This window comes from Hemiscyllium ocellatum, chromosome 47 (assembly GCF_020745735.1).
Source record: "Hemiscyllium ocellatum isolate sHemOce1 chromosome 47, sHemOce1.pat.X.cur, whole genome shotgun sequence".
Taxonomy (NCBI): Eukaryota; Metazoa; Chordata; class Chondrichthyes; order Orectolobiformes; family Hemiscylliidae; genus Hemiscyllium; species Hemiscyllium ocellatum.
Genome location: NC_083447.1, coordinates 13,056,399 through 13,069,551, shown reverse-complemented (window position 1 = coordinate 13,069,551; position 13,153 = coordinate 13,056,399). Strand labels below are relative to the sequence as shown.

Here is a 13,153-nt window from a genome sequence, read left to right as displayed (position 1 = left end):
ACTCTCTCCTCACCTGAAGCATGCTGACCCTCAGATTAAACCACCAGCAGTCATCTCTTTTTAATGAGAGATCAGCCCTGTGGTCTGGTAGGACTAAGACAACTTTATCTTTTATCTGAAAACATCCATTTTTAACTAGGCTTTTGGTCATCTGGCCTACTTATTCCTTTAATGTGACTTGGTGTCATATTTAACTTGATTGTGCTTCTGTGAAATGCCTTGGGATGTTTGATGGCATTCAAGGTGCTACACAAATATAAGTTGCTGTTGTTAGCAAGGGCACTGGAAGGAAGACAGGATTACAAATGTGAGGAAGACTATAAAGCAGTGTTAAGAGAAGCCGATAAAACAAAAGAATTAAGGCATGCTGACACAAGAGTGAGAGTTACAGATTAGCCTAGCAACAGCTTGTCCATTCAAGGCTGAGCAACAGAACATTTCCAATTGTATCAGCAATAACAGAAAAGCTGCTGATGCATGTGGAGTGAGAAAATGTACAGGGGATTAGGCTTTTGATTACCATATCAGGCCACAGGCAGTAGAAGAGCCAATCTGGGAACAAACATCAAGAACAAAAGCATACAACCATTTTCATTTGCTAAACAGTACATTACCCACATTTACTGCTGAAAATGTGTTGCTGGTTAAAGCACAGCAGGTTAGGCAAAATCCAAGGAATAGGAAATTCGACGTTTCGGGCATAAGCCCTTCATCAGGAATGAGGAGAGTGTGCCAAGCAGGCTAAGATAAAAGGTAGGGAGGAGGGACTTGGGGGAGGGGCGATGGAGATGTGATTGTGGAAGGAGGTCAAGGTGAGGGTGATAGGCCGGAGTGGGGTGGGGGCGGAGAGGTCAGGAAGAAGATTGAATGCTGATAGGGAAGGGGAGGGAAATATATCCCTGGTGGTGGGGTCTGTTTGGAGGTGGCGGAAATGACGGCGGATGATACGTTGTATATGGAGGTTGGTGGGTGGTAGGTGAGAACCAGTGGGGTTCTGTCTTGATGGCGGTTGGAGGAGCGGGGCTCAAGGGCGGAGGAGCAGGAAGTGGAGGAGATGCGTTGGAGGGCATCGTCAATCACGTCTGGGGGGAATCTGCGGTCCTTGAAGAAGGAGGCCATCTGGGCTGTGCGGTGTTGGAACTGGTCCTCATGGGAGCAGATGCGGCGGAGACGAAGGAATTGGGAATGTGGGATGGAGTTTTTACAGGGGGCAGGGTGGGAGGAGGTGTAGTCCAGGTAGCTGTGGGAGTCAGTCGGTTTATAGTAGATGTCTGTGTTGAGTCGGTCGTCCGAGATAGAAATGGAAAGGTCTAGGAAGGGGAGGGAGGAGTCTGAGACAGTCCAGGTGAATTTGAGGTCGGGATGGAAGGTGTTAGTAAAGTTGATGAACTGTTCAACCTCCTCGTGGGAGCACATTACCCACATTTACTTGCCCTTGGTCCCATAAATATTTTAGTGGTAAAATCATAGAGTCATAAGAGGTGTGCAGACCCTACAGTACAATTCATCCATATCAGCCAGATATCCTAAATTAATCTAGCATTTGACCCATTTCCCTCCAAACCCTTCCTATTCATATACCCATCCAGATGCCTTTTAAATGTCGTAATTGTACCAGCCTCCATCACTTCCTCTGGCAGCTCATTCCATACACGTACCACCCTCTGTGTAAAAACGGTTGTCCCTTAGGTCCCTTTTAAATCTTTCCCCTCTCACCTTAAACCTATGCCCTCTAGTTTGGGACACCCTTACTTTGAGGAGACAAGCTTGACTATTCACCCTATTCCATGCCCCTCATGATTTTATAAACCTCTATAAGGTCACCACTCACCCCTCAGCCTCTGATACTCCAGGGAAAACAGCAGTCTATTCTGCCTCTCCCTGTAGCTCAGACCCTCCAACCCTGGCAACATGTTTGTAAATCTTCTCTGAATCCTTTCAAGTTTCACAATATCCTTCTTATAGGAGGGAGACTAGAATTGCACACAAGCCTGGATGAGTGCAGTTCAAATAACATTTAAGTTAGTCTTTCATGATGAAACATCAGTTTGTTTAGCAACCCATCCACCACCTTCAATATTTACTGCCTCCATTAGCTGATGCTCAGTAATAGCAGTGTGTACCAAGGTGCACTATGGCGATTTAGCAAGGCTGCTTTGACAGCACCTTCCAAACTTGTAGCCACAACCCTCTAGAAGGACAAGGGCAGCAGATACATGAGAACATCACTACTGGCAAGTTCCCTTCCAACTCACATAGCATTCTGAGCTGGTAATATATCATCATTCCTTCACTGACATTAGGGTCAAAATACTGGAATGTCGATCCTTACAGAATGGTGAGTGTACCTACACCAGATGGACTACAGTGGTTCAAGAAGACAGCTTAAGAGCAGCTAGGGGTGGTCAGTAAATGACAACCTAGCCAGCAGTACCTATATTTAATAAATGCATAACAAACTCAGTTCCTTAGCCCACTCCATCCCACTTGCTGAATATTGCCTGAGACTAAATGCAATTCTTTGCTTAATTTCACAAATAGCCTCCAACCATAACTGCCTTTCATTTACATAACTGCTTATTATTCATTAAGCATTGCTGGTAAGGCCATCATTTGCCCACCCTTAATTGACCTTGGACTGAATGGCTGGATGGACCATTTCAGATGGCAGTTAAGGGTCCACCAGATAACAATGGACCTGTCAGTTACATGTAGGCCAGACAGGTAAGGACAGTAGATTTAATTCACTGCAGGATGCCAATTGGTGTTTCATGGGTGCCATGACCAGCTGTATATGAATTGAATTGGAGGGGAGGCAGTGATGGAGTGATAATCACTGCACCAGTAATCCAGAACCCAGGCTAATGTGTTGGGAACATGCATTCGAATCCTAGCATGGCAGATGATGAAATCTGAATTCAATGAAAATCTGGAATTAAAGTGATGGCCTAATGGTGACCATTGTTCTAAAAACCCTGCATTCACTAACATATTTTAGGGAAGGAATTCTGTCCTTAATGGGTCTGGCCGACAGGTGACTCCAATGGGACTGATTTGTAAATGTCCTCGGGGCAATTAGAGATGGGTAATAAATTCTGGCTCGGCATGTGACACTCACATCCTGTAAACTGGTAATTTAGAAAAACAACCCTGATGGTGCAGGATTTGAACCTGTGTACCCAGAAATGTTTCTGGGTCTCTGGATTATATTACCAGGTGATATAACTCCACAGAGGCTCCAAGTCACCCTTTATTTACATGTGCATAGTACTTGACACTGGTCATAGTGATATACAGCATGGAAACAGACCCTTGGGTCCAACCCATCCATGCTGACCAGATATCCCAACCCAATCTCGTCCCACCTGCCAGCACCCAGCCCATATCCCTCCAAACCCTTCCTATTCATACACCCATCTAGATGCCTTTTAAATGTTGCAATTTTACTAGCCTCCACCACTTTCTCTGGCAGCTCATTCCACACATGGACTACCCTCTGCATGAAAACATTGCTCCTTAGGTCTCTGTTATATCTTTCCCCTCTCACCCTAAACCTATGCCCTCTAGTTCTGGACTCCCCCGTCCTAGACTTTGTCTATTCAACCTATTCATGCCCCTCATGATTTTATAAACCTCTACAGGCTCACCCCTCAGCCTCCAGGGAAGGCTCCAGGGAAAACAGCCCTAGCCTATTCAACCTCTCCCTATAGCTCGAATCCTCCAACCCTGGCAACGTCCTCCATCCAGCTCCCTCAGAGCCAGCTCTGAGTCAACAGAACCTCTGATGCTCCTGTTTATATGTCACCCAAGGCTCCCTGATTGAGACCAATCAGTGAACTTGTATTCTATGAAGGGCTTATGCTCGAAACGTCGAATTCTCTATTCCTGAGATGCTGCCTGGCCTGCTGTGCTTTGACCAACAACACATTTGCAGCTGTGATCTCCAGCATCTGCAGACCTCATTTTTTACTTGTATTCTGAGACCCACTTGGCTGACCTCCTCACCATCACAACATCAGGAACTACATTCCCTGTCAACAGCCTCATCCCTGCCTCCGCTGTTGAACCCCTCACCCTTGCCTTTTGTTGCCTCCGAGCCAGTCGATTCCAGTTCTCGCCTGGTCTGACCCCTATCTCTCTCATCTCATCTTCACCCAGCAGGCTTTCCTAAGATCAGTCACACCAGACCGGTCACATTAACTGGTTGTCTCTCTCTCTCCACACAGATGTTGCCATGCCTGCTGGGTCCCTCTAGCATTCTCTGTGTCTCTTGTTAGATTTCCAGCATCCGCAGTGTTTTTGCTTTCATCAGCATCGTGCAGTTCATGTCCTCGAACGAAAATCAGTCCAATCAGCTCCCCAATAAACTATGGCTTGATTTCCTTCGTTTTTAACAGCAGTGAGAAATACGCAGCGTCTTGAGAAGTGATCTCCGGGACAATGCAACGAGCCTGGGCGGTGTTAATCAGACACAAGCGGGGTAGTCAGTCTGGGTTTAATTGTTTCACTCGATCCTGCTATATTCTGACAAGAGCTGCTCCTCTGACTCTAACCTAGCTCGGTTTCACGCAGACGGTGTCGTCTATTTGTAACCCACCTGCTACGGAAATTCAATGAATGTGCAAAGAACTGGGATAAATTGCGATTAACACAAACTCGTTTCTGGCAACGTGACAGCCCAGAAACACACACACACAACACAGGGATAGATCCGCATTCGCCCGTGTCAGCAGAGAAAAGGGCCCAGAGTTAATATCAATTACAACAATGAAGATCCATTTTAGGTATTTGCAAGGACCTTTCTCTGTGCAACACAGGAAACTAACGGCGAGTTTGAAATGCATTTTTTTTTGTTCATGGTTTATAATCCATCGTGTCAATTTCATCGGAAATTGACAATGAGAAGCCCCAGAGATGAAGGTTTTCCGAGCTGCAATGTGGTTTTGGGGTGGGGAGGGCGGAGGGCGGGGGGGGGGGGGGGGGTATGTGGGTGTCGTTACCTGTAATCAGAATTCGTTAGCGCATTTCGCAAACCCCCGCATTGGCGCAGACTTACCCGCTGGGTCTTGTGTGGCGGATTCTGATCCCTCTGCCTCACAGATCTCAGTCAAAGGCGGAGCCTGAGCGGGAAGCAGACACTCAGGCAGCTCTGTCACTCTGTCCTGGACTGCTTCATTCCAGACAGTCACCCCAGTGTATCATCTTTGCAGTTTGTAACTTGAGTCTGTCACTTGTTTTTGAGTGGGTGGTGAGGGGGGGGGGGGAAAGATGAGCGACATTGGGCCGTTCCGCCCATCTATACCAGGGGGCATAGCTTTAAATTAAGGGGAGGTAGGTATAGGACAGATGTTAGGGGTAAATTCTTTACTCAGCGAGTGGTGAGTTCATGGAATGCCCTGCCAGTAGCAGTGGTGGACTCTCCCTCTTTATGGGCATTTAAACGGGCATTGGATAGGCATATGGAGGATAGTGGGCTAGTGTAGGTTAGGTGGGCTTGGGTCGGCGCAACATCTAGGGCCAAAGGGCCTGTACTGCGCTGTATTGTTCTATGTTCTATGTTCTATACCAGCTTGCTGTCAATGTGACCATGGCTAGTCCTCTATCTCAAGACCATGCCCCTGCTTTCTTCTGAACCCCTTTAGTGCCCAGAAATCTTTGTTTACTTCTTAAATTTATTGTGACTTGCCTTCCACAGTCTCCTAAGGTAAATAATTTGATAGGTTTACCATGGATGGAGTAAAGAAAGTTTTCATCGGTCTGAAATGGCCTACCCCCACCTCCTGAGTTGTGACTCCTTGGGTGCCCTTGTTTTAGACCCCGCAGGCAGGGGAAGTACAGTCCTTGCCTCCTGCCCTGTCAGAGCTTTATATGTTTCAATGAGACCTCCTCTGATTCTTCCATAATCCATTGTACAGGAAACTGACCAATTCCTCCTTATCCAACAATCCCTGGAATCAGACTGGTGAACTTTCACGGCACTCCCTTGATGGGGAAGGTGATGGCCTAGTGGTTTTATTACTGAACTCCTAATCCAGAGACCCAGGTCATGTTCTGGGGACCTGTGTTCAAACCCGCCATGGCAGATGGTGGAATTTGAATTCAATAAATATCTGGAATTAAGAGTCTGTGATGACAAGGAATCCATTGTCAATTGTTGGAAAACCCCATCAAAAACCCAGTTCACTGATGTCCTTTAGGGAAGGAATCTGTCATCCTTACTTCATCTGGCCTACATGTGACTCCAGACCCACAGCCATGTGGTTGACTTTTAACTGCCCTCTGGGCAATTAGGGATGGACAACAAATGCTGGCCTAGCCAGTGATACCCTCATCCTGTGAACAAATAAAAAGTGATAGTGATGTACTGATAAAGTAATTGAACAGATAACTCAAAGGCCTGGACTGATATTCAAGAGACAGGAATTTCAGCATTTCAATTCAGGTCATTAATACACCAGTGAATAAAAACCATTCAGTGCAGTGACTGGATTGTTGTAAAAGCCCATATGGTTAACTAATGTCTTTTAGCAAAGGAACCCCACCATTTTTACCTGGTTTGGCCTGCATATTTTTTAAAAATTACATACAGTCATAGAGTCATACAGCACAGATATAGAACCTTCCAGCCACCTGTCTGCACCAACTAGACATCTCAGTCTTGACCTATTTGTCAGCATTTGGCCCATATCCCTCTAAAACCATTTTATTAATATGCCCATCCAGATGCCTTTTCAATGTTGTAATTGTACCCACCTCCACCATTCCTCTGGCAGCTTGTTCCAGACATATACCACCCTCTGAAGAAGTTGCCCTTCAGGGTCCTTTTAAGTCTTTCCCCCTCACCTTAAACCTATTCCCTCTAGTTTTGGACTCCACCACCCTACAGAAAACACCCTGGCTATTTATCCTATCCATGCTCCTTGTGATTTCATAAACCTCAAGAAGATCACCCCTAAGCCCCTGATGCTCCAGGGAAAATAACTCCAGCCTATTCAGCCTCTCCCTATAACTCAAATCCTCCAGCCCCAGCAACATCCTTGTAAATCTTTTTTGCATCCTCTCAAGTTCAATAACATCCGTCCTATAGAAGTGTAATCAGGATTGTATGCAGGATTCTAAAAGTGGCCTCATCAATGTCCTGTACAGCCGCAATGTGATGTTCCAACTCCTATACTCAAGATTCTGATGAATGAAGACAAGCATGCCAAACATTTGCTTCATCACTCTGTCTACCTGCAACTCCTCTTTCAAAGAACTATCCACCTGAACCACTAAGTCTTTTTTGTTCAGCAACAAACCTCAAGGCCCTACTATTAACTGTGTAAGCTCTGCCTTGGTTTGCCTTACCAAACTGCAACATCACACATTTATCTAAGTTAAAGTCCATCTACCACTCCTTGGCCCATTGGCCCATCTGATCAAGGTCCCTGTGTATTCTGAGTTAATCTTCTTCACTGCCCACTACTCAACCAATTTTGTTGACATCTGCAAACTTACTAACCATGCCTGCGATATCCAGATCACTTGATGGCTGGTCAGAATTTATTCCCCATCCCTAATTGCCCAGAATAGAGTTGCTGTGTATCTGAAATCATATATTGGTGAGACCAAGTAAGGTTGGCAGAGTCATCCATGTCCTAATGGGCATTAGTGAGTCGAATCAGGTTCTATAACAATTGACAGAAGGAAGGCTAGCTTTTTTATTGAATTGAAATTTCACCATCTTCCATATTCACAGAGCATTAATCCAGAACTTTATTAGTCCAGTGACATTATTATTACCCCACTGCCTCCCTTATTCCAGGTGCGCTGCATCATAACTGCTCTCTTAAATGGCAAGTTCAGTTCAAGGGCAGTTAGGGATGAACAACAAATTTCAGTGATGACCACATTTCATAAAAGAGTAAGTAATAGGACAGGGAGCTTAAATCAACCCAACGTGAAGTGGACAAGTCTAATCTGAGCTAGTGGACACAATGACTATTTTCTGATCCTATGTGTTCGTGATCACACGTGAATGTAATCTGAATGTGTACTGGGAATGGAATTAATAGCAAGCGTGGATCATGAGGATTAGGATGTGGCCTGATTCCATTTAAACCAATAACCCAAACTAATTATTTGGATAAAGAGTCCCCACCAGTGGCAATGTGATGCCAGATTAAGCAGGACAGCTGGAGATACTGATAAAGAAGAAAATCTCAGTTGACAGCAAGCAAGACGTGCATGACAAATTATTAAATCCGCAAAATACTGCATGTCAATGACTCATTACCTAATGAATCCACTGGGGAATTGTTCAGACAGTGGTTTCGATGTGGGACTCACTATGACAGGGAGTGATTGAATAATTTAAATGTATTCAAAGGGAAGTTAGATAAACACAACGGAGAATGAAATAGGTTGACGAAGTAGGGATCTCCTGTGACACAATGATAGAGTTAATACCTTTGGATTCAAGTCTCACCTTTTAGCCATTTAAAATGAGTTTGTAACGTAATTAAGCAGGCTGATTGCCAGTCCGTAAATTCTTCCAATGTGTTTGATGACAAAAAGTAAGAGTGGGAGGCTCTCTTGGTCAACTACCTTGCAGAAGGCAATGACAAACTATTGTACTAAAAGCAAAAACATGAGTGAATCCAAAGGAAGTCCAAGGTCAAACCCCTTGGAAAAGAGGACTGGGGAAAAAAACAGGTGGATGAATTGAGTGGGAAGAGGCCTCTGTGGAGCATAATCACTGGAATAGACCAGGGTGGCTCAGTGGTTAGCACTGCTGCCTCACAGCACCAAGGACTGGGATTTGCTTCCAGTTTTGGATGACTGGAAGTGTGGAGTGTCTGCATGGGAGTTCTCTAGGTGTTCTGGTTTCCTCCCAGAGTCTAGAGATGTGCAGGTTAAATGGATTGGCCATTCTAAATTGCCTATAGTGTCCAGGGATGTATTGGCTAGGTGGGTTAACCGTGCGAAATGTGGCATTATGGGGATGCATTTTGGGCCAAATGGCCTGACTCCACACTGTAGGAATTCTATGATTCTAGGTGGGCTCAATAGTTTGTTTCTGTGCTGTACAATTTGATGTAAATTGCTTTATATTTGGGAGAGTCCAAATTACCCATTTTTAAACAGGTGGCTGAATTAGACATCACTCCAAAACCAATCAGGTAAAGGAGTGGAAGTAGACCATTCAGCCCATTGAGACTGTTCTGCCATTCAATGAGATCATGGCCAATCTGATAATACTCAACTCTATTTTCCTACCTTTTTCCAATACTTAATGTCTACCTCAGCTTTGAATATGCTTAATGATCTGGCCTTGATCATTCAGTAGATTCAATACCCACTCAGAAAAAAAGTCTTTGCTCTTAAGTCTCATACAGAAAGGGAGCATGAACTAACATGGTGTTAAAAGGTGCAGCAAGTATATTATACAGCAATTTCAAACCCAAGACCATTATCCTCTAGAAAGACAAGGGCAGCAGTTACATGGGAACAGCACCTGCAAGGTTCCCCTCCAATCCGTTCACCATCCTGAGTTGGAAATATACCACCATTCGTTCAGTGTTGCTGGGTCAAAATCCTGGAACTCCCTCCATTAACAGCATGTATGTCTAGTTCAGTTCAAGAAGGCAGCCAACCTTCTGAAAGCGTGACAAGGAATTGCCAATAAGTGCTAGACTAGTACTGCCCATATCTCATGAATAAATAAAACTACAAAAGAGGTTATGAATCAAAATTTGCATCAACTCTTCCCTAAGCTGCTTTTTAGAATATGGGATTTGAACATCTCGGGGTTGGACAATAAACATTGGCCATCTAATTGCTTTGTACTGGTTCATTTTGCCATGGTAAAGAGCATTTAAGAGTCGATCACATTGCCGCATGTCTGGAGGTACATGTAGGCCAGACTGAGTAAAGATGGCAGATTTCCTTCCCTAAAAGAGGGAAGGTTATAGAAAATCTGGTCCATGTATCCCTGAGAATGGTTTTATAACGCAGATTTTAAAACTGAATTTAACTTCCATAGACTGCAGTGGTGGGACATGAGCTCATATCCCCAGAGTGTTAGCCTTGGTCATACATTATTCATCCAGTGACATTACTGCCAGGCTACTGCTTCCCTGTCCTAAATGGAAAAATGCAATCTAGAGAAGTATAAGATAATGCATTTTGTCATGTGTAACAAGGGAGGAGAATGCACAATAAATTGAAGGGTACCGTATAGTGAAGGAACACAGGGACCTTGAATGTATGTTCACCAATTCTTAAAGGAAAGCATGCCATATGTCTCCTAACCACCTTACTGACACCTTACTGAAATGTAGGATTTAAAAACAGGGAGATGATGCTCAAACTGCATGTCATGTTAACATGAGTCATCTCAAATTGAAAATGTTACAAGCTATAAAGCAAACATTACAGCAAATGAATTGTATTCTGGGTATCCATCTTTGTTATGGGCCAGACCTTCAAAATTAAGAAGGTAGCTGAAATAAGTGCAGAGAGGCCAGTATCCTGTCACCAAGTCACCCTTTATTTACTGGCGCACAGTGCACTGGCTGTAGCCAGCCAACTCAGTCAGTCCCCAGAACTGAGGAGATTCTAAATCACCGTTTTTTAAAAATTTGTAGTTACACAAAATACAATACAGCAGTAACAACACACAAGAGAAATAGGGACACAACTACAAAGTGCCCAAAACTTCAAAACAAACACTGCATAAAACAGAGTTAAAAATCACACAACACCAGGTTATAGTCCAACAGGTTTAATTGGAAGCACTAGCTTTCGGAGCGACGCTCCTTCATCAGGTGATGACCTGATGAAGGAACGTCGCTCCGAAAGCTAGTGTGCTTCCAATTAAACCTGTTGGACTATAACCTGGTGTTGTGTGATTTTTAACTTTGTACACCCCAGTCCAACACCGGCATCCTCAAATCATACATAAAACAGTTTTCACACAACTCACTGTCCTTTTAAAAAAGTACCACAATGGCAGAAATCAAGAAAAAAAAAGAAAAGAGTCCATTTCAGCTCATAAGGGCAAGGTTTAAGGGAGGTAAAATCCCACGATATACAATTGCGACCACTTTCACATCACCTGCACCCAGGCACAAAAGGAAGCAGTCTAAAAACATAACCAAAAACAGCATTCAACAAACAAAAGCACTGATTACACAACTCAACTCCCCCAAATACCCTGTAGTCTGCAGGTACCACAATCAACCCCTGACACCAGTCCACACCACATACTGATCACACCATTCTTAGCTAGCTTTCCTGCAGGACAGTCATCAGCCTTCCAGTCTTCAGCTGCCTTGTGTACCAACCAACCCTCCCAAATACAATCAATTACAAAACCCACGTATAGTAATTCGGTTTACAAAAATCCTCACACAATACAAATTCCACACCCAAAAGCAGGGTCCACACCCAAAAGATTGGCCTACCCACAATGGCACAACCCACAAACCAACAACACAAGGCCAGGCCATATCACCAAGTCATCCTGGAACTCACAGGTCTCTCCAACAGTACCATTGGCTGTTTAGCCTGCCATTTCAGAGCAAGTTCTAACAAACAAACAACAGTATATACTAGCTGTGACTCAGCCAGCACAGAAATCCATTCTCCTTACAACAGCACACTGGCAGTGTAACTAGCCAGCTCAGAATTAGTCCCCAGAACTGAAGTGATGCTAAATCCCCTGTTTATATTTTTTTACACTGACTGTAGCACCAACCAGCACAGAATTAGTCCCCTAAACTGAGAAGACTCTCAATCTCCTGTTTATATATTTTTTTCTATATCTCCTGGTTATATTTTTCCCCCCTCACAACCACCTAACTTCAATAGTGCTTATATTTTCCCCAGCACCCATGGTGTGTGTATGTGCGGGTGTGAGGCACAGTGAAAGACAACAGGTGTACAAATCTTTATTCAATTTCCACCACCAGGAAGAAAGGAAACATCAGCGTGGCCAGTGACAAGCAGTGCCCTTCTCAGAGGGCATAGCTGCATGATCAAACAGTGAAGGGGAGGGCAGGGGTTAAATCAAAATAGAGTTGGAGGGGGAAATAATATACTCCACTCCCTGCGGTGCCCACCTTTCCCTGAAAATCTCAAGGGTATCCCTTGTTTATATTGATTGGTCCAGGTTAATAACCCCAATCAAGGAGCTCATAGTCAACGATGTCCATCTGGCTCCAATCACGACAGTAGCCTACACCCTAACTTTTTCTTATTTCAGAGGTAAATGTAAGTGCTGTGTTCCAGATGTACAGAGGAACCTCGATTCTCCAGCATTCAATTATCCGAATATCGGATTATCCAGCAAGATTGCAAGGTCCTATGCTCAACTAAACTATGTTACCTGGCATTTGATAATCCGGAATTTGATTAACCGAACGAAATACTTCCTGCCCTTTTGGATAATCGAGGTTCCTCTGTACCTCAATCGGCCAAACTACTTAATGTTAAGCAAAACATAATTTATTCCAACCTATACTTAAAATACAACAAAAGAAAGATGAACTTGGAAAGTTACCTCTATTGGAAAGCTTAACAGAGTAATAGATACAGTAGCTATTACTGTTCCAATGTAGTAACAGCCCATAAACATACACTTCAGAAAATTCAGAAAAACAGATTGTTTCACGTGCCATCCTATCAACAAGAAAAAGATACACACAGCAGCTCCCCAAAGAGAGACAGTGCAGCAGCTAGGAGAGATTCGCTGCCTTCCAACCCTGCTGAGACACCAGCAACAACTGCCAAAAGCTAACTAAACGTCTTGGGTCTGTGAAAGCTTGACCACACCCCCTCAGGCAGCTTCTATTGTTCCATCTTATCAAAGAACCCCAAGACCTCACAAGTTATTTGTATTCTCACTACCTGCCTGCCAATCTTCCACTGTAAGAAACCAGGATAAAATACACCTCTTAAAACTGCAGCATCATCACAGCTTGCAGACCCACTTCAAATAATTGCCAGCCAGAGTCACAATATTGTAAAGAAACAGCGCATAGTCTTTAAAGGTGAACACTCATAAAGGCAAAGTCCACATACAACACTGACCACAACAGTTCTAGGGACCAGGAGACAGGAAAGATGTGATTGCACTGGAGAGGATACACAGAAGATTTATGAGGATGTT

The 13,153-nt window shown here is 44.1% G+C and overlaps 1 protein-coding gene across 2 annotated transcripts in view; it reads right to left on the bottom strand.

Moving 5' to 3' along the window:
- LOC132836694 (uncharacterized) overlaps positions 1-5,103 on the bottom strand; it is a 32,156-nt gene extending 27,053 nt beyond the window's left edge. For both annotated transcript variants that reach the window (XM_060856094.1, XM_060856096.1), the window contains exon 1: positions 5,057-5,103. The gene's annotated coding sequence lies outside the window, so the exon portion shown is untranslated. The remainder of the gene's footprint in view (positions 1-5,056) is intronic.
- Positions 5,104-13,153: the final 8,050 nt, after the last annotated feature.